Consider the following 24792-nt stretch of genomic DNA (forward strand, 5'->3'; position numbering starts at 1 on the left):
GAAAATATGGATCGTATTTTATTAACCATAGGTATTTCGGTGTGATTTCTCTTGCCCTTGTCGTGCGAAAAAAATATATTCAAGGCAAACATTTCAAGTTACACAATTCAAATCCTTCAAAATTCAATTCAAAGCCCAATTCATCCTTTCCTATCCATCCCCTATGGCGCAAATGACCTCAGTTGTCGGTCGCCTCCCCTAAAAACTACTACTACGAGTAAAGCCTCCCGCAGATTTCACTGTAAATTAAGTTTCCTCGATAGCTCAAGTGGTTAGAGCATCAGCCCGGTAAGTCGAAAGATCCGGTGTTCAAGTCCAAGTCAAGGAAATATTTTTGCCCATATCACTGCATTTTATCACGACAACGCGCCTTGTCACAACGCGCTTCGAGTCCGCGAGTTCCTGGCCAAATACCAGATGCCAACGCCGCCCCACCCCCTTATAGTCCTGACGTCACCCCGGCAGACTTCTTTCTGTTCCCTCGGATTGAGACCGCCCTGAAAGGAAACCGTTTTTCGTTGATAGAAGAGATTTAATCAGCCGTCACGAAGACCTTGCGAGAGGTCCCCGAAGACGCCTTCCAGGGCGCGTGCCGGTCATGGCAGAGTCACTGGAAAAAATGTGTAGAGGCCCAAGGAAAGTACTTTGAAGAATTTTAAGTGTTTGTGCAAATTTGTTCAATAAATTACTTCCAAAAAATAATTGCATTACATCTGGAATGCTCCCTATTTGTTCACCATATGGCGGGATTTCGTGTTTCAATGTATATGTATATCATCAGGTAAGATATATATGTGTGTGTGTGGATTATTTCCCTATAGAATCACATATAAATAGGAAGAAGGCGACCCTGCCCGGGCAAACTGCGCCAATAAATAGTGAACAGAATGCAAAGGGCAGTAATACAATAGGGAAAACAAAAGTATTATGCCAAGAGAAAACAGCAATTATGAAAATGTGTCCCTTGCCAAATCAGGTGGACAATGAAACGATGGGATCGTTCAGGTCAAGGTTACCATGATAAAATAACAAATGACTATCCACACGCTTTCATTTTTATATTCCACCCTTCGACCGTAACACATTTTTCGTAATGCTGTGTCTGGCGATTTCAGAATGCTTATTCTGCTATTTTAAATTTCTTAGAAGTAATGGCGAATTTGTGGTGAGTGAAATAAATATCACAGCTTGCCTTAATTTCGGAAAATATCTTTCTAGTGGGTGAGGTGCGTATAGGAGAAGGACGTAAAAATATGAATCGTCAATTTCAAAGTAAGATGGTGTGAAGAGCGGATTGATTGGGCACCGCGGGAAAGGATTAGCGATGAGGGCAATGGAGAATATGAAGAAGGGATCAGCTTAGGAATGGTAAAGTTTCGATTGAATTAGAACCTGCAGAGGATGTATTTAATATTGACTAGGATTCAAACACGGATATTTAAGGGGGACGTAATTAAAAGAGAAAATAAACCTTTAAAAGCGCGACGGGAATGAAGTGTAAATTATGATGGGAGGTTGGAAGAGAGGTCAAGATAAAGTAATATGGGGTGAAAAGTCTCAGGAGATGACCAATAAAGAGAGAGTGGTAGAGAAAGAGAACTAGGAAAAAGACTGTAGCGTTGAAGTGAAGCTCGGGGACTGTTAAAAAACTGAGAAATACTTAATTAAATGCGTTTTATGAATAATAACTCGTCCACGAATGAAGTAACGCTCTATTTCAACAAAAATACGACGGCCTTATTATCTTTCCTCATTGAGACCTTGCATAATTTTTACGCAGCGTCAGAATATCACCTCATGATTTAGAACACCAGGTATGGTGTGCGTAATTGTCGTAGTTTTCACTAGATCTCACTCTCTCTTTCTTCACATTGTCAAACTGCGCGGTTTGAAGACAATATATACCAAAAGAGTTTTTAATATATGTAGTCAAACAATGAGACTTTGCTGTCGGACATAATACGAAGGTTTTCTGGATTACGGAATTTGATTAAGTATTTGTTTGCGTAGAAAAATTTTATCCTGCTTAATTTAGAACAAGAGTCCACTAAGTTGACTAAATCTTAACTCAAACCATTCATCCATTCTCATGAATTTCAGGGCTGGCTGGCTTCGATAGGTGAGCGTTAACCCCGAAACAAGCCTCAAGTTGCGTGAAATTCACGTATTCCGGGTTGGGGGGGGGAAGCTCCTTTCCCTGGGCGGTTTCCCACGAAGCTCCAGTATTGCCTAGAACTTAAGTCCTAAGGCATGGGAAATTCATGCATTCAGGGTAAGGAGAGAGGTTCATTTCACTGTACCTTCACACCGTTTCCCAGGAAGTTACCTTGTTACCAGAAAATCGTCTCGATTTCTAATAACATAAAAATTGGCTCGATATTAATAAACATTTTTTTGTGTATATGCAAACAATGGAAAGATATTAGATACGCTCGCTTGTTATCGTGTACGTATTTGCAGCCATTGGCCCAAGAAATAAGATCACTTTCATTAAAAAACAAACAATTTTTTGCTGTGTTAAGTGTTGTAAGTAGTGTATCTTATTTCGTAATTAAGTCAAATTCTACCTTTATAAACTTCGATGCCTCCGGATGAAGTCACGTTTTGCATCCGGTGGAGGAAAACATGTCGTGCATATAAGTATACTCGTTAGATATGGAATTGCCTCGTTTCTAATTTTCGTATTACCGTGCTCATTATTCAACTTCACTTTCCTACTGTCACCCGCATAAACGATAACCGATGACAATACCGCACAAAGCGAGGGACTTAACTCAAGGCAATGCATTTTTTCCTTCTTTGCTGCCATTTTACTTCCAGCAGTATTTTTCCAATTTGTGCCGTGTAAGCTGATTTTCTGTAGCTATTTGATTGATGAGAAAACTCTGTTAATTATGCATGTTAAGGGATTAGATCTTTATCAACAAAATATAGATTTCAAGGAATATGTGAAAGGTGGAAATGTACAAAGGTTTTGAATATATTGAGATGATAGTGACAATGCTAATATATGTATGTAAACTGGAAGGTGGGAAAAATTTCTAAGTATTTGCCCGAAGTTGTATACGATTATCCTTAATCTTTCTTAATGCTGCTTTCCATATGATTCTCTCCACTTGGATATATTTTTCATTCCTCGAAGGCTATTATTCGATTTCACACATATTAAAGCCGCACGATTCGTCTTTGTTGCGACATCTTACTTAACTGCACATCGGCAGAGAAGATGACGCGATGTTTTTCCGAGATTTCTCTTTGAGATGAAAGGGAGGATTGCGTTTATACATTAACCGCGTTAGCATTTCTTCCCTCGTCGAATCGTCCGATAATGTAATATGTCTGATAAAATCACTTATGTCGTTAGTATTTTTCCCGGGTATAAGTATCTGGACTATTTAAATATCCTTCCCTCTCTTTTATAAGTATATCATAACGTAATGCAGTTTGTGGGAGGATTTATTTGAAGCTCTTGCATGACATATGAAACCAAGTCATGCTTTAAATATTGGCGGTACTAAAATGAAAAATATAAAAGCACAATAACAATGCTACCGAGGTGGTTTAAATTACAAATATGACTGCGGTCTTCTTTCCGTTTGTTTTCTATCTAAATGAGTTGACCACATCAAATCGTAATTTTTCACGCGGAATATTATTTTAAGCAAAATTGGGTTCAATAAAATTAGTGCCTTGAATTTTTTGTCATTGATTGATAAATTGTTTAAGAGATAAATGAGGATGGTGATATCAATTAATTGTAAAATCAAATTAAAGTTCAGGCCCTTTCGAAGGATTTTAATTTTATAATTTTATTTAGTGTTATAAATATGTAATTTATGGTATACTATTGAGAAAAATCTTAATTATATAACTATTGTCCATTTATCATACTAATTATTTTGATGAAACGTTAATCAGAATTATATTATAATATCACATAGTAATTTTATTGTTCCAGCATCAAGAAAAGTCTAATTAAATCAGTACCTCTTTAGCCCATACCAATGGAGTACCATTGTTCATTTTAAAAAAATACGTATTACTTTTGCAAATTTGTTTGGAATATTTAATCTTTTCATACCCTTCAAGGACTGAGAATATTTGGGAGTTTTAAATAAAACCAGCTAAAATAGCAATATTAAGGATCATCTCTCGTTTCTGGGAAAATAAATTCTGAGCTTTCTGCGCGATCGCAACTGAGCCTGTCGGGTGTCTGTAGATTAAAATTGTATTGCTTCCCTCTCGGCGATTGCCTATGAAATTAAACGATATTTTCCTTCCGAGAGAACATATTAAAATTCGCCTCCCGAATACAACCGCATTTGGTTCCAAACATTTTATTTATTTGAACAACGGTGAAAATTTTCGGCAGAGTTTCAGGTGTTTTTGGTATTTTGATTAAAAAAAGGGCGACATCTCGCCAAACGTTGCTCTTGAGATGCAGGTGACATTGGGGGAGAGGGACAGGAGGTGGTTGAAAATCGAAAATGGAGGGGGGGGGGCGAGGCACAACCGTGGAGGAGCACAATGGTAAATGGAGGGGCGGTTTCAGGGATGAGGAGGGAGTAAGGCACCATATCCGTACACGGGGGATAAAAGGGTCGATGCGGTGGCAGAGGTCCCGACACCATGCCGATCGATCGAAAGTCCATTGTTTATGGCCCTTGCGGGAGATATATGTCTCCGGAATGTCACTCTCCCATTCCCCCACCACGTCTCACCCTTAGTCCAAACCATCCACCTCTTCTCTCTGTCACCCCATTCCCCCCGGCGAGGAAATGGGATGGGGATGGATTCCCGTGGAGAAAGGCGGAGGGGGTGCAGGGAGGAGGGCACTGAAAGCGGCTCGGCAATGGGTTCCTTGGGCACCTTAACGCCTACCTTCCCACCCCCAAGCACTCACCACTCACGACCCCGGACCTCCTCTTCCCCCCCACCCCCCCTATATCTGGGAGAAGGCCCCGCCGCTTCCTCCCCAATTCTCCTCTTCAGATTTGTTCCCCACCACTTCCTTCTTCACCTCACTTCTCACTCCTATCCACTTCTCCCTCTTACCTTCATCACCTTCCCACTCTCACTTCCCTTCTTAGCAAAAGAATACAACACCCTTTTTTTCGATGAAGAAAGAGAGAGAAGGAAAGGAAAAAAACACTTACATATATATGAAAAAAGCCTTCGGCGCACATTTTTGTAGGGCCGTCGAATTTGGGGGGAGAAATGCTTTTACATTTTGAAAAGATCCGTGGGAATCGGGTTCGGATATATCGATGGGAAATGGGGTGGCCCTTCCAAAGCGATAGGCGTGGTGTGCGGTGGGTAGTTGATGGGGAGGGTCAGGGTTGTGGGAGGAGGGAAAAAGTGTGAGCCGGGATATTGGGGATAGTGGGTGGACGGAAGGGAAGGGGTGAGTTAGGGAGGGCTGGAGGAAAAGAGTAAAGGGAATGAGAGGAAAAAAAGATTTGGAAGAGCCGTTAGTAGGAGGGGAAATATAAGGGTTGAAATATACGATATTTGTGTATGTGTATATATATTTTTTTTCTTATAAGATATCTGATATTTGCTTCTATTTAATATTTCGTCCAAAATGCTGAAGACCACTGAAATATTTATTTGAGTGTTCTTTTCTGTTATATTTGTTGAACAAGTTTCATTTTAAGATGCACTGGACATCACACTGAGCATTTACAGCGTTACTCAGTGATCGTTCGTATGAAATGGTTTGTTTCCAAAAAGTCATATTATTTCATACGCGTTTATTGTTAACGTTAATGGACGGTTAGGAGATTCATAGGATCTAATGGGAAATGGAGATATTCACCCGCGAGCAAAAGTTAAATGAATCAATATATCTATATTTATATATAGTCTATTAGGACGACGGGTTGGTTGAATTCAAAGGTGTGGAAGGAAACTTAGGTGGAGATATCCATAGATCTCCGTATTCCCTATTTTCGTGTGCCTTCGTCACAGCTCCAAAAATTACGGTTCTCTGTTCGTATCAGCTCCGCAGTGAGATTCAATCTTTCCCGATAGTGTCCCCCTCTCAAATTTCCAATCCATGAGGCTAGGGAATGAAGCCACCCTTATTTTTGCCCGCAATTACTTTCCGCTTTCGACCAGAACGTGGTTGCTGGTCACCAAATTGGCGTTAAGGAAAGACAGTTGGGTTGACCCCGCTTTAACATTCTCCGTTCCAAAGGTCGATTTATGGGCAAAAACAAATCTCCTGGCGCTGAAATGAGGCAAAAGGGTGAGATGCAGAGAGTAGAGAAAATGAGGGTCGAGAGGGAATGGCGAAGAGGATTAGATGGGTTAAGTATATGATTCCTGCAGTAATACCAACCAAAGTAACCCTTAAATATCTCAATAGACTTTGAGTGGTCTATATTTACTGCCGGAAACCCCCATCGCTGTTGGTCATTTCCCAGTAGACCATGTCAGATCGTGAAAAACTACCAATTTATTTGACAGTAACCATAATAGTCTACCCATTTTATTATTTGGCTTGTACTCACTCGTTCTAAGCACTATGGGTCTGTGAGTTTCGCTCTGTAGCAAAAAAAGAAAATTTCTAAGTAATTTTCATAGGTAAAAAATAATAATGTTAAAACTTTTTTCCACTAAATGCTGAAAAAATGTTATATTTAAAACTAATTGCCCTAAGCGCAAATGCCGCTAATTATTTGCTGTTGATAAGATCATGCTCACGGCACAAGAATTGATTAAAATTTGCGAGAAATGTTATACACTTATTATGCAAATTTTTAAATACATTTTAGCCCAAAATATCGCTCATAGGGTTCAAAATGTCCCATATCCCATTTTATTTTCTTGATTGTTTTGGCCAGAGTGGGGTAGGTCCTCAGCTCCTCAGAAGGCATGGTTGCCGAAGCCGAATAACACAGATGGCGTAAATTTGAGAGTATCTAGAGTTCTTCATATTGTAACTTCGATTTTCCGGGCAATAAACTATCCATCTACTTCAATAGACTACCCTGTCAGTATGCTGCACACAAACGATTCATTTAACAGGAATTGGTCCGCGGGCGCCAAGTATCTCCTGGAATATTATGGAGTCTTGTGACCTTCTTTCCAAAACGGGCTTACCTTCCACCAATTAGAGTAATATTTTGTTATGTCTGTACACATTTTTACGTCATATCACACTGCGCAAGAGAGACTTCTGCACCTTTCATGGATCGTAGGCTTTCACGGCGTTGCTTTGTTCTGGTGGCTTCCGAAGATACTGATCTTGGAGCATTTTTATGCAAACTTGTGTGTGTGGGCAACAATTCGTAGAAATAAGAGAACACATTTTTAGTGTCCGTGCGCTTCATTCCTACGGGTTAAGAATTCCCCACTAAAAAGACCTAATGCGAAAATCCTTTAAGAGCATATGAAAGAATGGGAAAGAAAATAAGATTTTATAGCGCCTGATGATTAGTTGACCCGCACGCCAAGCACGTATCGCAAGTTTATCGGTGCTGCAGGATATCTATATGTCGCAGTAATTATGAATTGCTAAGATTTTTTATTGGTTAATGGAAACCACTCATCTTTTTCCTGCGTCATTGATTTCAAACTCATGGTTTATTGGACTCTGGTGTTCCATGTGATTACTGGTCACATTCACAGTAAAATATCAGGCGATATATATTGCCACGGGCCCTTTGGATTCTCAGTATCTCGGAGTGCTTTGGCTATCCCGTCTTATATTTTTGTACCGACTTTGCGTTTAAACTCTTTACGGTTTTATTAAAATTTATTGATGTGGAAAGCCGTTTAGGTGGTGATTAAAATGGAATCAATTCCAAAGAAAAATCTATATAATATGCGACAATTTCAAGGAATCCTTATCCTGAAGATATTTTTTCCAAAGATTGAGAATAAAAAAGAAAATTTCTTTCCACCAATTACATCAATGTGTCGAAGGAGTATCTTCGGATCAGTTGATAGAATTCTTGGCTCTGAAAAATAAGTGCATCAAAGCTCATAATTGTAATTTACTGTGGAAACCTGATGGACCAGCGCGGATACACTATACACATAGCACACACATTAAAAATTGGTTTCTCTTTTCCGTTGCTTTATTGAATTAGGCTGAATGTTTTTTTTCTCTGAACATGTTCTAAGTCGTAAAAGAGAGATGTATTGTATATATGGAAGAATATCGGATGATAATTATATATTACGAGCGATCATTATATATTCGCACTGCTCTTGCGAAATTGGAACATTGACGCTCAGAAAATAAATCAAACTTATTATGGAATAAATGTAATCGGAAAAGAAGTGTGTCTATTCTCTCAGTTGCCACGCGAGAATAAAAACTGACTTACAAAAAGTAATTTTTAAGGCGTCGTTACTGTACATGTAAGGAAAGAAATGTATTACTTATTTATGGTCTTATCGAGTCTTAGTGATTAGGGTCAGGATGCATCCCTAGAATCTGCAGCAACACATAATCGTTACAGTTAGGTATATTGATGAAGTTGACATTATTTGCAAATCAAATAGATAATGTGAAGCAGGGGTCGTAAACCCGCCAAGCAAATCGTAATGCTGATAGAGGGACTAAAATGATAATAACTGGAAGAAAACCTCGTAAAATCTGTTTCAGTGTGAAATAATTAATCCTAAAAATATTGATTACATTACAAAGAAAATGATGTCAGTTCACTGATTCGCCTAATAACAAGCCGGTACATAAAATATCGATTTGTGAGACTCGAGGGAAATTATATTGTTGGAGAATTAATTTCACCTGCCGCGTCCTAATCAAATTAATCCGTTTTGGATAATTTGATATCGCAACAACAGATTGATTGAGGCGAGGGAGGGATTTTGCCGACCACACTGCGGAAATATGTGGGTCTACTGTGGTGAGAGAGGAGGTGGGGGTTCGAGCCGAGGGACGTCGGCGTTAGTGGGGTGGCGGCTGGCAAGGGCTGGGGCGGGGGATGGTGGGCGAAGGGAAATGGAGCGGCGTGGATGAGAGGGCTACTCAGGCGCCGGAGTTATGAACGAGATTCGAAGGCACTGTCGTGGGGGATCTAATGCAGAGGCCGCCGTAGACAACTTTATGTCTCCTCCAACCCCCCCCCCCTCTCGGTCCACCCATCCTCCTAACGGCCCGTTTCCGCGTCCCCCTCTCCTCACATCCACCCTCCTATCCTCCGCCCTTTCACCACTCCCAATTACGCATTCCACCGCCCTCCGTGTGCCACCCATCCAGGGTCTTCGCTCCACTACACTCGGTGAGGGGGTCCACTGTTTACGCCGGGACATGGGAGTCTCGTTCGTCAACTTTTAGTACCGCGTGCATTTCCGTACACGGTTCCCGGTGGAAAGGTCCCCAATAATGGTAAGGCGTTGAATCGAGGTACCGCAGGGTCCGATGGGACGGGTCCTTTCTCCCCTCGTGCATCAGGCACCATCCTCCTCCCCGTCTGCTTTCTTCATTTCCCCTTTCCTATGCCCGGGAAATCATTGACCGGGTTAAAGGGACGGAACAGTCTTCGATCGCCAAGATCTTCCTTCGACTAAAGCGAATTAAATTTATTTCATGCGATTTCGCCACTAGAGCAAGCATTTATAGCATTCATATTGCAACTTTATTTTAATTACATCCGTTCGGATTATTTCTTAATTTTTTGTGTGCCGTCATGACGATGTTTTTAACCCGGAGTGAGCTGGATTATGTGATCCAAACGTTTAGCCCAGTGGTAAATATGAATTTGCGATCTGGCATGTTGTCAATACGTAAGTAATGCATTTTAAAATTATGTTTTTAAATAATTTTCAGGTGAATGTTTCCATATTTTGAATGGTTAGATTTTGCTTCAGTTTTTGACTCTCACAATTGCAATCATTCACGTCTAAAATACTCCTCGTAAAGTGAATACAGAAACACACAAGTAATGCATATTTCATATTTGTCCCTTTATAAAATATTTATCTCCTTTCTGAAAGCAAGCTTCATCATTTTTGAATTTGTTTCATTTGCTGTCTTCCCTGGAATTGCTTTTAACGTTGACTGCGCTTTCATGTACGAAGCTCTAGCATTCTCTTTTATCAATAGACTTTTAAGGCACTCAAAAGTACGGTTCAGTGGCTCAAATGTTTTTCTTTTAATACAGGATTTAACATTCTGAAAATGCTATATTTTTCAATTTCGGCATTAATATTGGATAACATTTCTATTTTTAACGAATTCAATCATTAACAAATTTCCGTCTCAGTTACAGGGCGGCATATGATCATTATTTCCCAGTATTTATCGGGAAGTGAGCTGAGAAGCTCTGTGCTTACAGTTAGATCTAAGTCAATTAAGATAATAGTTGAAACAGAAAAGCTCCAATAGAGACGGAAAGAATAAATAGAAGAACTATATGGCAAAGATATTAGGCCAACAACGCTAGACGTAAAGAAGTAACGTGACATAGAGGAAGATAGCTTAGGTCCAGGTATACTCAACGATGAGATAGAAAGGGCATTAAGGAAGATGAAACTAAATAGGGCCTTGGGGGTCGACAACATTCCTACGGAACTACTGAAAAGTATAGGAATATGTGGGAGGAAGAGGCTGTATGGGCTGATTCGTAGTATCTATGAGAAAGGAATCTGGCCTGAAGACTTTATGAGATCAGTTTTAGTTCTTATTCCGAAAAAGGTTAGGGCTACATCATGTGAGGACTAAAGGACAATAAGTTTGATATCTCACACAGCTTACGTTGCTCTCAGGATCATAAACAAAAGGATGGAGACTAGGGCAAATGATTTGATTATAAAAAATGAAGGGGAGAGGTATGCGTGATGCCATTGCAGCAATGAGATTATTAATCGAGAGGAATATAGAATGAAACCAGGAGGTATTTGCCAGTTTCGTAGATTTCGAAAAGGTGTTTGAAAGAGTGAATTGGGAAAAACTAATGACTATATTGCTGAAAATGGGATTAGATTGGAGGGACATGAGGCTTATAATCAACCTGTACATGGCTCAGACTGCACAGGTGCGAGTGGGGAACGGAGAGTCTCAATATATTAATATTGAGAATCAATATTAATAAAAAAAGGTTATGCGATTTCCTGGAAAGAAAAAAGCTTAGCTAAGCATTAAAATAGGAGGGCGAAAACTAGAGCAGGTAGAACAGTTTACGTATTTCGGAAGTGTTTTGGACCAACACGGTCAAATTAGTAAGGATGTAAGGAGAAGAATTGCGCTAGGCAAAGAGATTTTCACAAGGAGGAGGGAGTTGATGACAGGGACGTTGAGTGAGAATGTTAAGAAAACACTCGTCAAAACTTTGGTGTGGAGCGTAGTTATGTACGGCGCGGAAACTTGGTCACTGAAGCAGGATAGTAGAAATACATGTAGATTAGAGGCTTTTGAAGGGTGGGTGTGGAGAAGGATGGAGAAGGTGAAATGGACCGAAAGGAAAACAAATGAGGTATTACTTGGTATGGTGGGCGAAGAGAGGGGTTTGTTGGGAGAAATACTATGGAGGCTGAAAAAATGGATGAAGGGGGTGTTGACCGGCAGTGGCATGTTGAAGACTATGATAGAGGGGAGAATGTTAGGCAAATGAGGGAAGGACAGAAGCAGGAATGGAATATAGGACGGGATGAATGGAGGAAGGAAGTACACAGAGATGAAGTCGGACTAGATGTAGACTAGGTAACTCAATTGTGTTTTATATGAGTCATAAAATATTCATTTGGTAGTTGTGTCCATCCAAAACCTACCTAAACTTTGTTAGTGTAGAATAAAATATTACTTAATAATAGTAATCTTTTATTCTAGAAAGCTTAATTTTTTCCCATTTCGTTAGTAAATTAGTTTTAATTTATCGTCGAAGCAATAAACGTATATTAGTTACATAGGTAAATGTTAAGTTGAGTGTGATATTTAATCTTTCAAAAAATAATTTTATTTTGAATAATTAATAATTTGTGGTATTTAATTTTTAAAATATTATTTCAATATATTGTTGAATTTTATGCTGTTAAATGCTGTTAAATTGAGTATTTTATAAATTGTAAAGGAAACATTCAATAAGAAGGTATTTGAAATGGAAATCATTCATTACCACCCAAATAAATATTAAATTCTTGCAATCAATAAGTCTGATAGATTGGATGAAGTATTAGTTTCCAATTCTATTACTGGAAAGATCATTGCAATGAATCGGGATGATAGATGGCAATATTATTCAGGACTCTATTATTCTGGATGTTGGGGAACTTGTTCATGGAAGTATATTTCTTCATAATTATGTCGTTCTTACGGGAGACGCGATCGTGTCCACATACATAATTAGCAGCGTAAGTGGGCGCTGTGTGAAAACAGAGTTTATAGAGAGGAGGAAGGCTTAACCCTGCCTATGTTTTAGTTGATCAGCACTTAGGAAAGTGCCCCAGGTGGTCTAGAGGTAACTATTCCATCCAGCGAGAAGTGGGATGCCATGAAGTGAACTCGACCAAGGCGTATGGGCTCACTCCTGTTCTGCGAGTTACAATGAAAAATCCGTAAGCCTTTCCAAACCGAATATTATGTCCCCCCTGGAATTTTATGGATCTTTGATCGCTCCATCAAGATCCTCCTGTCCTCATTTTAGCGCGGGAAACCCCTTAATCATCTCTTGGAGTAACATTAAATTTCTAATATGTGCATGGATGAAAGTGCGAACCTCCTTTATATGTTAAATACTATAATTTAATTAACCATCTTAAAATGAAATAAGCTATTTGAAATTTGTCTGTATTTATTTCATGTTTACAATTTTTTGTTTAAAAAATATTTAATCAAATTTTTTACATCCAAAACTGTCTCATCCTTGTCTATGGGTCGTTTTCTTAAAAACGTTACATTCTTCGCCCTCAATTTTCCTCGATATTAATAGTTTTAAAAACTTGACTTTATTATTTTGAAAACTATTTTCTCTCGGGAATGAATTTCACAGAAGATCTGGATTACCTCTGCGCAGTCTTTTTCTTATCATAATTTTTGAAGTTAATTTTTCTAGTTCTTACATTAACAAATTAAAACATATACATAGATTCATTTCTTTCCAAGTTTTTTTTACAAACTTTATAGATTGATCAAACTCGGAAAGTCTCTTGCTATGAATGTATCAAGACAAAAATGTTTCAAAAATCAATATAGAGTAATTTTCTGCTTGTTTGCGTGCACGTTATTACGAGGGTCATCCGGAAAGTAGTACCCGTTCGTGCCGCATGAAGTGCTGACGACGCGAGTAGCCGCTGGACGAGGTCAGATAGCTTCAGTGGCTTGTCTGCCTTCTCTGAGCCAAGTTGCGTGACGCTAGCATTGCCTGTGTTGTTTCTGTGATTGTTTACAATGTTTAAAAAAATTGAGAACGCCGCCAGTTGTGAAGTGAGGGCAGTGATTAAATTCCTCAATGCAAGAAACGTTCGCCCATGTGATATTCATCGCCAATTAAAGGAGGTGTATGGAGACAATGTAATGGACGAGTCGTCTGTTCGGCGGTGGTGTCGCAACTTCAACATGGGGAGGGGGAACACACACGACGATGAGCGTTCGGGGAGACCGTCTGTCATTACAGACCAACTGGTGAGCTCAGTTGACGAATTCGTGAGTACGATCGGCGCGTCACAATTGATGACATCTGTGAGCATTTTCCCAATGTTTCTCGAACAATTGTTCATGAAATTGTTAAACACCATCTGCATTATGCAAAAATTTGTGCAAGATGGGTCCCTCGCGTATCTCAATGAGCTGGCGGCGAAGGACTATGCAGCAGGAATACAGAAACTTGTCACACGTTATGACAAATGCCTTAATTTGCTTGGAGATTATGTTGAGAAGTAGTTTAAAGTATCCTCTTTCAAATAAAATTTTTTATGTTTGTTAATATTTACTTTTGTGTCTTTATTTCACGAACGGGTACTACTTTCCGGATGACCCTCGTATTATTCAAAAAGGATAACAGACTCACTGTATCATATGATTAATCTTAAAGTGGATTTGAGTGTAAAACTTACTTGAATGTCTCTTATCATAGGCTGGGTAATTTTTCGGGACGGAAAGTTTTCAAACAAAGCTTTATTAAAGGAAAACTTTAACTTACATATCATGGTATGCGTATATAGGTTAAATATAGGTCAGAGGTCCGCTGCCTGAAAGAAAAATACATCTCGTAGCCTAGGAGTTGAAAGCTGCCCAGCGGTTTCAAGAGGTGAACTCAGTTTATTCTCTCGTTCACCTCAACGGACAACGGTGGAGAATTTGGGAGAATAATACAGAAGCGGGGAGATAATTGAGGAGAAATGGCACCTGGGAGAAAGCGTGGAAATATGGTCCAGGCCGCAAAACTGAACGTCGAATAGAAATTGAACTGAACTTTGCTAACCCCCGAATAACACTCAATGCAATAATGAACTTTATTTTGCACCTATGGTGTGTTCGCAATCTTGGCATCGAAACATAAAAATTATAGGCGCCAAATCCATAACAGTTACGTGATATTGGGAAAATTCAATATCATCCACCGACTAATGGTATCTAGGAAAATGTTATCCAGTTCAACGAGCAGTTATTAAGCCCGTAAAACAGTTGAAAATAGAATGCAATTAGCACATATGCAAAATCAATGAAAAACTGAAAAGATGAATATTACTTTAATATACTTCGAAATAAACAGTAAATACTCTTATAAATGCATTTTTTTCTTCTGCTAATCTCAAAATGAGTGTTTCATACTTTCAAATTACTAAAAAAGTTTATTGAATTGAAACTGAAGGGACTAAGGAATCACTCATTTACTGACATGATAGAAGTAGTTATGAAGAAGAAAGATGATGAATATTTTGAACCCCACCGTAGAGATGATAAAAAAGTATTTCTGAAATAGTTGAATGATTCTTCACATCGTAAAATATAAAACGTGGGTTTTTCGATATTGTTATCTCAGCACACGAGTAGAATAGCAGACAAGTGTAAGCATTTTGACACCTTGGAATCAGGAGTACCAGTGATGATAGTATTTGCATAAACGTATTCCTTGAAAAAAAACATGGAAGTAAGGAAACACTGTATCGAAAAAAAATTGCAAGGTATGCTTGCAATTTTTCAAGTTATGCTTGCATTTCATGATAGTGAGGAGCGATAAATAAATTCATAAGTAATTGGAGATTAGTAACGAAATTTTGATGTCACAGAGGATATGTGATGGTTAACTAGACGAAGCGATTCCCCATAGGTAAACTCCTTTACAAGAAGACGAAGAGAATTTGTTGAAAACTCTTCCAAGAAGGAGGCCGGACACAGTGTGCCGAACAACTTACTCGAAAAAGGATAATTAAAAGAATATTAGATAGAAAGAGCGCTAGAAGATGGTCACGAATTGGATACGTCTACTTATATCGTAACGGGAAGTGACAATACGGGATCCCATGAAAACATAGGGACACTGTTTGAAAATAGAACAGTTGATACCACTTTCCCAACTAAGGAAGTATTCTCATTAAAGGCGCCTGAAGAATACCCTCGCCACTTGATCTTTCGTCGGAAACAGCCTTATTACGAATGAAAATGTATTGTAGATACGTAAATATAGAGGGTGGAAGGGTATACTGGTCATCGAATCACAAGCGATCAACAAATTAGAAAGTATTTTTAATTTCTGTTGGCGACGAGGGTTTCGTGGAGAGGCAAGGGTTGGTGGAACATAGAGATGGCGGAATGAGATTTGAGGACAGAAGGATGAGTATGGAGGGTGGGGGAGCAGGGGGGGGGTTTGACGGGATGGGAAAGAAGGGTGGGTGTGTGTTACGGAGGAAATAGTCCTGAGTCATCCAGCTCTCTTCTTCTCGGGCTTAGCGCGGGACGTGGCCAATCGATCCCGGGGTGTGGACTCGGGGGAGATCGGGCACTCGGTCTTCAAGGGCTGCTGCTTCCCGGATATCAGCGTCTCCTCATCGTTTCATCGGCGAATGGAACCGTTTTCCGCCACCGGCATAAAGAATGGCCGCGTGGGAGGGAGGAGAAAAATATCCCGCGGGGATCCCCCTTTAAGTCCTCTTCGGGGAGGAAAACCTCGAATGCAACCACCTCCTCCGTGGGGATATGAGAAGGGAATAGGATTATTCGTGTTTAGGGCAAAGAATTGGATCATGCGTGCTTTGAAATGGAGAGGAAACTTGCCCCTCAAAACGTATTTAATTTGGGAATGGGGACTTCGAACTTTGAATAGAAACACTGAGGAATATGAGCTTTGGTTTTAGCACTTTTACCCTGAATAGAGTTTCGTCGAAGTCCATTTCACGAATTTGGCGATCATATCATATAATATATTATAGTGTTTCCAAAGAAGCGGGAGTTCATGACTGCCCCTTTATTTTTGTCTGACTTCAAAGCGTGGTGGTTGGTTCGAGAGAATGAGCATAGGTCTTAAAGTAGTGATATTAAAGAAGTATGGAAACAAGAAAATGGTTATCGATAGAATTCTAGGAATAGTAGGGGAAGAGAGAAGATTATTTGGAAAAATTAGAATGAGGTAAGGCAAGTCGATACAGGAGGTACTTTAGGGCAATAGGATGCTGGAAACAGTAATAGGGGAGATTTTAGGAATCGTTCAGAGCTAAATACTAAGTTATTGTAATGTGCAGTAAGGGGTTTAAGGATATTTTTTAAATTAATAATTAGGGCACTTAAATTCCATGGTTTGTTTATCAAGGCCCATCCAAGGGTTTTAAGCCATAAGACTGCAGAAAATAATAATAGTACGTCCTCTTTTAGAGATGTAGGCATACATTACTTTGTTTCGGGGTAAGTTATGATATCAATTTTCAAGAACTTAAAGACTTACCATCTACGAAACATTTAACTTAATATTCAAATCTACATCTTGCTACTTCATCAAAGCTATTATAGGATATCGATTGGATCTGTATTTTACCATATGCTACATATTATCTAAGACTGAGGTTTCAATAGCGTTACAACAGACCTTCATCCATTCTAAAGCAATAGTTTTTACATTTTCAATGATGAATAATACTTACATAAGAGCATGGGCCTCGTATTTTATCGTTTTGACGGTTTCAGAACTTACGGAATTATCAATATTCACTCTCCATGAGATATGTCTTTATATATCATTTCTTTCATCTGAGCAATAATCAATTTCCCCATGAAGAAACTCATAGAATAGAACACAGGACAGTTAGTTGTCAAAAATAAAAATTCGTAAGAACAGTATTTATATGTCCTCACTGTTTTCATTATTATATACGAGGATATCATATACTGGGAAGAGATCTGTGGTGTGTTCACCTCTCTGTTGTTTTTCCTAAATAGAAATTTGTGAAGATGGAAAACATTGAGATTCCAGTAGTGATTAAATACTACGTGAAGAAAGGTTTAAAAGCAAAGGAAATTCATGCTGACTTTCAGAACACTCTGGGTGACTCTACTCTATTATTTCCGACTGTTGCCAAGTGAACAAACGATTTGAAGTTTGGTCGGGACAGTTTACGAGATGATGATCCGCGTAGTGGTCGGCCGAAATGTCTGGCCACTACCCCAGAAATTATTACAAAAGTTCATACATTGGTCATGGCCGATCGCCGACTGTGCGAGTGCGAGGAATTGCCTTAGGGATGTAATCTGAATGGGCATATCATATTTGAACAGTTGAATTGGATGTGAGAAAATTATCTGCTATGAAGGTGACTACTACTCCGGACGCAGGAACACAAACGCATCAGAATGGAAATTTCCGAACAATGCTTGATCTGTTTTAAGAACACCAACAAGATATTCTGCATCAGTTTGTGACCACATATGACATTTAGATCCACTACTATAACCCAGAGACAAAACAGTGGTCAAAACAGCGGAAATAGGTTGATTCACCACCACAAAAGAAAGCAAAGGCAATACGTTCAGCCGGAAAGGTGATGGATTAAGTTTTCTTAGAATCAAAAGAGATTATGCGGGTAGACTATCTTACCACCAGTCAAACAATAATTGAATAATACTTCGCTAACCTGGACTATCTGCATCCAAAGATACACGAAAAAAAGCCAGGTTTGTAAGGAAGAAAGTCATTTTTCGTCAAGACAATGCAAGGCCACACTCAAGTGTTGTTGCTATGAATGAAATACGTGAACCCAGATACGAATTGTTGCCACACTAATCCATTATTATCCACTAATCCCGCATTAATCCATTTCCACCAACCATATTTCCATCTCTTCCTCAAGATTAAAATTTTCCTCAGTTGACGAGATTTTTTTCAAAGAATTAGCAGCCGAAGTGAACGGGTATTTTGCAGACCTGAAGGAATCTAATTTTTGGGATGGGATTAAGAAATTGTAACATCGCTGGACCAAGTGCATTAGTGTACTGGGAAACACATTGAAAAATAAAAAAAAGTTTCACTGAGGTAAGTCAGTTATTTCTATTCCTTTCTAAGAACTTTTCAAATTACCCTCGTGCAGTCGAGTATTCATTCAATTACGTATAATAAGGTGCATATTTATGTTGTATCACTGAGATACGTTAGTGTTAACAAGTAAAGCTATTGTAAAATACCTGGGAGGGCAACTGAAATAAATACATTTTTAAATTCTTATTCCGTGGCTCAAATAATGATTTAAAAGGAAAGTGGATAGCTACCATTTCTATGCTTTATATTTTTTGTTTTATGAAATAATTAAAAGAATTAATCTGCCCGTTTTGAACAAGGGGCATTAATCAACTCATTTATTGAAGCACTTAGTAATTTAGTGAAAAATATATCTTTTATTATATCCTTGCCAAAAAAGTAACCCCTAGAAAACTGGAAAGATGAAAAGTAATTTAAAAAATTCTTCATCTATAGTATCAGTTTTTTTTAGAGTAGGAATTATTTTCCTAATCATCTGGATGGAAACGCGCCGTTGGGTTTTATTTCGTGGTGCTTTCTCGCATACAGGGCCACAATTATCCCGTCAAGGCACAGGGCTGAGCTAGGCGTAAAATATATAAAACTATGAGCAATTAGGTCACTGGTCATTGAGCTCTTTCTCTGCTTGCTGCTTGTCCAATGAGCGCAGCCCCATTCACTAAAAAAAGGGAGAATTCAGTGAATATTTTGAACACAGTTTAAATCATTCGGAGCAGATTCATGCTTGGAAATTAGACTTGTACGAGAATGTGGGCTTGAGGAAAGAAAATAAGGCTTGATTGCACACCAATATTTATTTATGGTCGAAGCAGGAGGGGAAAATGCGAAGCTTATACCATTGATGAACATTGGAACTAGATTGATTGGATGAAAGTTCGTTTGGTTTCAGTGAAGTCTAAAAAAAGGAATAAAGTGCATCCGCCCATGGACTACTATTTGATATCCTTGCCAGATGACATTGACAAAAAAGAAAGTAAATTTAGAAATAGATATGAAAGGCTAACATAAAAATCGTGCCTAGGTCATACGTATAGCCTTTCGCTTGTAGTTACCTGCTCTTTGCCATACATTAGCTTAATATTTTGCTGTCATCTGGTAACGTTTAGTGCTGGTTTCATCCAATTTGTCTATCTTATTCACAATTAGATTATTCAATGAATTCAGCCCTGCAACTTCACCAATGGAGCAGTTCAATCCGACGCTATATTCAACGGTATTATTAGTATTGATGTTGTTGTACATAAACTACGTCTTTCACATTTTCGTTATTCCAACCAACGTATTTATTTGTATTTTTTCGATCTTTATAAACTTTTAATTGGCCTGTGAGCCAGCCACCGTTTCCATATAATGACGATTCTTTATGCCCAAAAATGATTACTCAGTTGGTATCCTCTGGTTTTCACCATATTTTACCATCTTTTTAAATTTCTCCTCGTATTTAAAAACAATTTTTTTGTCGTAAGGCATCGGATAAATAATGTATTTATTCTTCAACAGACTTGGTAATCTAAACTCTTATACAAAATCTTCCTCACACCCACATGTAAAAAGGAATGAGAAAGTTGAGCAATGATTATTCATTTTTTATTGACAGTCATTCTAGTACAAGTTATGTTTCTTAACGCGATAAATACCTGTAACAAGCTGTTGTAAGGGGTTGATTAAAAGCCATAATAATCGATTTTGTGATTCATTGCACATTTATGTCCGAAAGAAGCCTGCTTTTTCGTGAATTTTTCGCCTCCGCCTTTTGATCTGCTCTCTACAAAATCGATCCGTGGTTTGGTGAACGCGGCATCGTAATTGCATAGTAGCCAGTCGAGCGCGAAATAAACCTCCCGCTCTCTGGTCATGCTCTTCGTCGTTAGTGGTCTAGTATCTGGCTGTAGTTGCCAAAATAAGCCACAGCTAAGAAACTTAATGAAGCCATTAATACATGTCCAACGTCACACGTCGAAAAGTTAGCCATAACGATACGGTAGAATGACGTAGACAAATGAAGTTGCCGAGAAATTTTATTAAAATTAATAGAAGTTTTAGCTCACATCATTTATTTCTTGTTCTTTTAAAAAAAAGTACCATTTTGACGGTTATTGATGATGTAATTGATAGCAATTCATAAAGTGCAACGTCGCAACATGACGAGAGTGGCCAATTTTTTGCGTATCCAAATTGTAATCTGCCGTCCGTATGGTCAACCCTTCAAAGATTAAACCTTTTACTTTTCATTCTCTTAAATTTGCGTGAGGAAATTGAAACCGGGTACGAGAGAGTGAAGACTTCATTCATGCCGGATCTTTCCTCACTTTTGCAAAAACAACGACGCTTCATGGATTATTTCGAGACGCCGACCCGTCGTAATTACGGAAACACATGAACTTTAAGACAGTTGCTAGACTTTACGGATGCATTGACTTTAAGCTCGGCTCGGCTCCGTGATAATTTTACACGCGAATGACTGCGGACTTGGAATGGCCTTAGGGTCAGTCGGTGGTAACAATGTGCTTATGGTAGCATTGCAGAGGACGACCAAGTTTTGCCAATGCTGCGGCCCACCTCACATAAATTCATAAAAGAACGCATTACGCAAAACGAGAGAGCAGGGAAGTAATCCGTGCAGAATGAGGCTGCTGGACGAGAGGAGTTTTGGGTTTCGCAGTAATTTCGCGCTTGGAGATAAAGTATTCCTCTCCGTCAGCGTCCTTCCTTCCACGTGGATTAACTAGGATTTAAAGGTGCTCCTCGTTCAGAGCAGAACTGCAAAATTCACCCTGAAGACGATGGCGGAGTTAGCTGTCGAAACGTTGGTGCTACCCAACCTGACCTGGTGCGAAACCCGAGAAGCCTTCATCCACAGTATTCGCCAGGAAAGCCTCAGATCATTCTTCAATATTTTTTTAGTTTTCAATTTGGTTTGAAGTGATATGTCTACTCAAAAAGGAATATCAACATTCTCCTCCCTATCAATAACTCTGCATCTGAATTGAACCTTACAAACCTCTCCGCTGTGTTCTTATGTAACACTTCGTATTTCACTCCATGAAGCTTGTTTTCTCCCAAATCTCGAGATATATTATTTAGTATACGCTAACTTGTGAAATTTCTGAACTAACTTTCTAATCTCATTCTTGGTATAGCTTTTATAATACTTTGTACGAATCTACCAAAAAGGGCTCTCGAAAATCAGGTCATCAATCTATGAAAAACATTCTCTAAAACTTATTCTCCTGATAAAGTAAAAATATAACTGCATATGCGTAATGCATCGCGGTAGTCCAGGGGGTAGAGCGTTGGACTACTGACCGAAGGGTCCCGGGTTCGACCCCCGGGCAAGTCTCTGGGCACCTGCAGCTCCACCCAAGCTATTTGATTTTTCGGATATCAGACCTTCCCGGGAAACAATAACCGGCACAGGAAAAAGAAATACCCCCCCTACCCTGGTGTGTGAATTTTACACGCCGTACAGGGCTTAATACTGGGTGAACTCTACCATCACCTACCAAACCAACCGTCGGGTTGATTACTGTGTTTATGGTTTATATGCATAATTTTCCTATTGTATGTTATTAAGGAACTGGCGTCAGAACTAGAGATGGAAATGAAAGTTGTTAGATAATTCGTTAATTCGGTTAGGTTATCGGGTGATAAAATTTTTAGTTAGCCAGCCTGCCAAAGGGGATTGCTTACCACATTAGGAAATAAATAGGGTCGGAATGGGATGGTTATCAGTGCCAACAAAGGTCATGAGATTTTTGGGAAAGTGGATGGCTAGTATATTTGATAGATAGTAGGGTAAAAACAAGAGCAAGTGGAGCAGTTTACTAATCTTGGCAATTTTTTTTAACCAAGTTGGTGCAAATATATACGATATAAGAAGTAAGATTGCGCTAGGCAAAGAAGCTTTCAAGAGAAAGAGGGATGACAGGGAAGTTGAGTATGTTAAGAATGTACTCGTTAAAAAATTGATATGGAGTGTAGTTTTTTACAGCGCGCTAACATTGCTGTTGAATTAATGTAATACGTGTTGAGTGGAGGTTTTTGAGAGGTGGGTTTGGATTGGGATGGGTAAAAAGAAATTGGCAGATAGTGAAACAAACGAGGTGGAGGTGGAGGAGGAATGAGGGTTTTTGGGAGAGATTCAAGTGAGGCAGGATTTGGATGCATTTCACATCAAAATGCTCCGCATCCATTTGGATGCGGAGCATTTTGATGTGAAATAGAATGTTAAAGACCATGACAGTAGGGAAGACTTAAGGCAAGCGACGTAGGGAGACGAAAAGAATAGGCCTTTTGGGGAAAGTGAAGGGAGGTATGACAAATGCGTAATTGCAGAACGGTGTATTGCCGTGCCAGCTGACAGGTTCTGATTTATTAGGAGACGCAAATAGTTAATACATCGTCGTTCAGTCTTTGTCCATCCAAAATCTCTTAAAATGGTTGATTACCAACAAGCATATTATTTCAGTGGCCATAAATGATTTTTTTCCAATTTCAAAAGGTAAGTTAAATACGGGAAAATGAGAAAGTCAACAGATAAAAGTTGAATGAATCCTCCTATTCCAAAAACTAGGAAATATAAAATAAATTAATTTTCTTCCATTATTCCAATAGCGCCACGAATTGTGAATACATTAAGTTTTAAAACAAAATGGGCCTTCAGTTACCATTAATCTGGAAGGTCCTGCTGCTCAAGCCGTAATTATATCCACGAAGTACGACGAATCAAGAACAAAATCTCTGCCGCTTTTCTATGAATTATCATTATCACATCCCACTTGCTTTGGCAACTTTAGTAGTTTGAATGACGTGGACTCGTACGGAAGAAAGTTTTTTCACCCAGAATATTTTATTTCACATTAACTGTGAATCAGGATAATTATTCGCAGTTCGGAACAAGCACTTGCCATTTCATTCAGGGATGTAGTAATTCTTTCACGCATTTGCAACAGTTTGGGGGGCGGACCCAACCACAAATAATTGAATAAAGCACCGAAGCGCCGACATTTAAATATTGTTGAAATAGCCTTCCTCCGCGGCGTATTTCATGGCGCTGCACGATTATCGATGCGATGGCGTGAGGGAGTTTCCCGTCTCCCCATTGTCCCATGGCACCAATGCTCTGGAGTGAGAATAAAAGGCGTTCGCTCACACCAGACCCTACAGCGGAGGACAATGGTCACAGCTGTCTCGTTCCATTTTTTAAATCATCCGAAAGCACTGGGGTTCGAAGTCCACATTTCGGAGTGATTCGAATGAGAACGAAGGAAGAAGGGTTGCTTTTTTTCTTTTTTGGAACGACGTGTTGCGAAGCGTCGACTGAATCAAAATGTTTCCACATTGCCGGTGAGATTTCTTTCAGTGGAGCCGGAGTTTTTTTTTTTCGGTACGTGCGACTTTAAAAACGACAAGTGAAACAAAAGGAACGGTCGATGGACTTTTGCGTAGATGGGCAAATTTTTGTGGGAAAAGGAATGATGAAAAAAATGACAGTTCTGAGGTGAGCATTTGGCGCATTGTAGTAGTTTTGAAACCATTTTGTCTGCTTTTACACGTCGTGGAGACACACCACATTGGTGTTTGATTCTCTATTCAGTTCGGGCAAATGTTCTCTTCTGCATGTATCACACCTTCGTAAAATACGGTAAAAAAAGAACTTACTTTTAATGTTAGTAGCGGATGTTCCGTCTTTTTTCCCCAAAATTGTTCTTTTCCTTTATCTCCATACCTTCTGGAGCAAACATTGTCCTCAATTCGAATGTTAATTTAGCTTTTACCGTTGTAACTAATGTGGCATATGATTTTTATATCGACTCCTTGTATCTCCGAGGAATTTGAGACGAAAAAGCCAGACTTAAACAAGAATATGCCTGCATGAAAATGAATATTTCTACATCTACATAATACCCCGCAAGCAGCCGCAAGGGCGTGTGGCGGGGGGTGTTAGGTCACAACCCGTAAAAGATAACAATACCAAATGCAAAAACAACAACATGGAAAACTACACCCACAGCAGCGCACACACTCATACAAAAATCCCTTCATCCAACACTCATGCAAATACATATATCATAAACCAACAAACAAGTGCACCCCAGGATGCAGCACGAAAGCCATCCAACAACACACAAGCCAGGACACAACAAGCAAAAAAGAGAAACTCCACCACCACATGAAAATACAACACAAAACGCGCTCCCCCCAAGAAGACTGTGAAAGGCTTTGAAAGAATATTTGTGAGAGATTAAAGAATTTTTACTTGTTTCGCAGAATTTACAACAGGTTAAATTTCATTTCACTTCACAGAAAAAATATCTCTCAAGAAAATTGCATATATTATAACCCTTTATAATGTTAT

General features: G+C 39.1%; 1 protein-coding gene across 1 annotated transcript in view; it reads left to right on the forward strand.

The window, feature by feature from the left end:
• LOC139688367 (uncharacterized) overlaps nt 1-24792 on the forward strand; it is a 900666-nt gene that overhangs the window by 219182 nt on the left and 656692 nt on the right. The window lies entirely within an intron of this gene.

The sequence above is a fragment of the Hetaerina americana genome, unplaced genomic scaffold (genome assembly GCF_022747635.1).
Source record: "Hetaerina americana unplaced genomic scaffold, ioHetAmer1.1.p SCAF_2, whole genome shotgun sequence".
Lineage (NCBI taxonomy): Eukaryota > Metazoa > Arthropoda > Insecta > Odonata > Calopterygidae > Hetaerina > Hetaerina americana.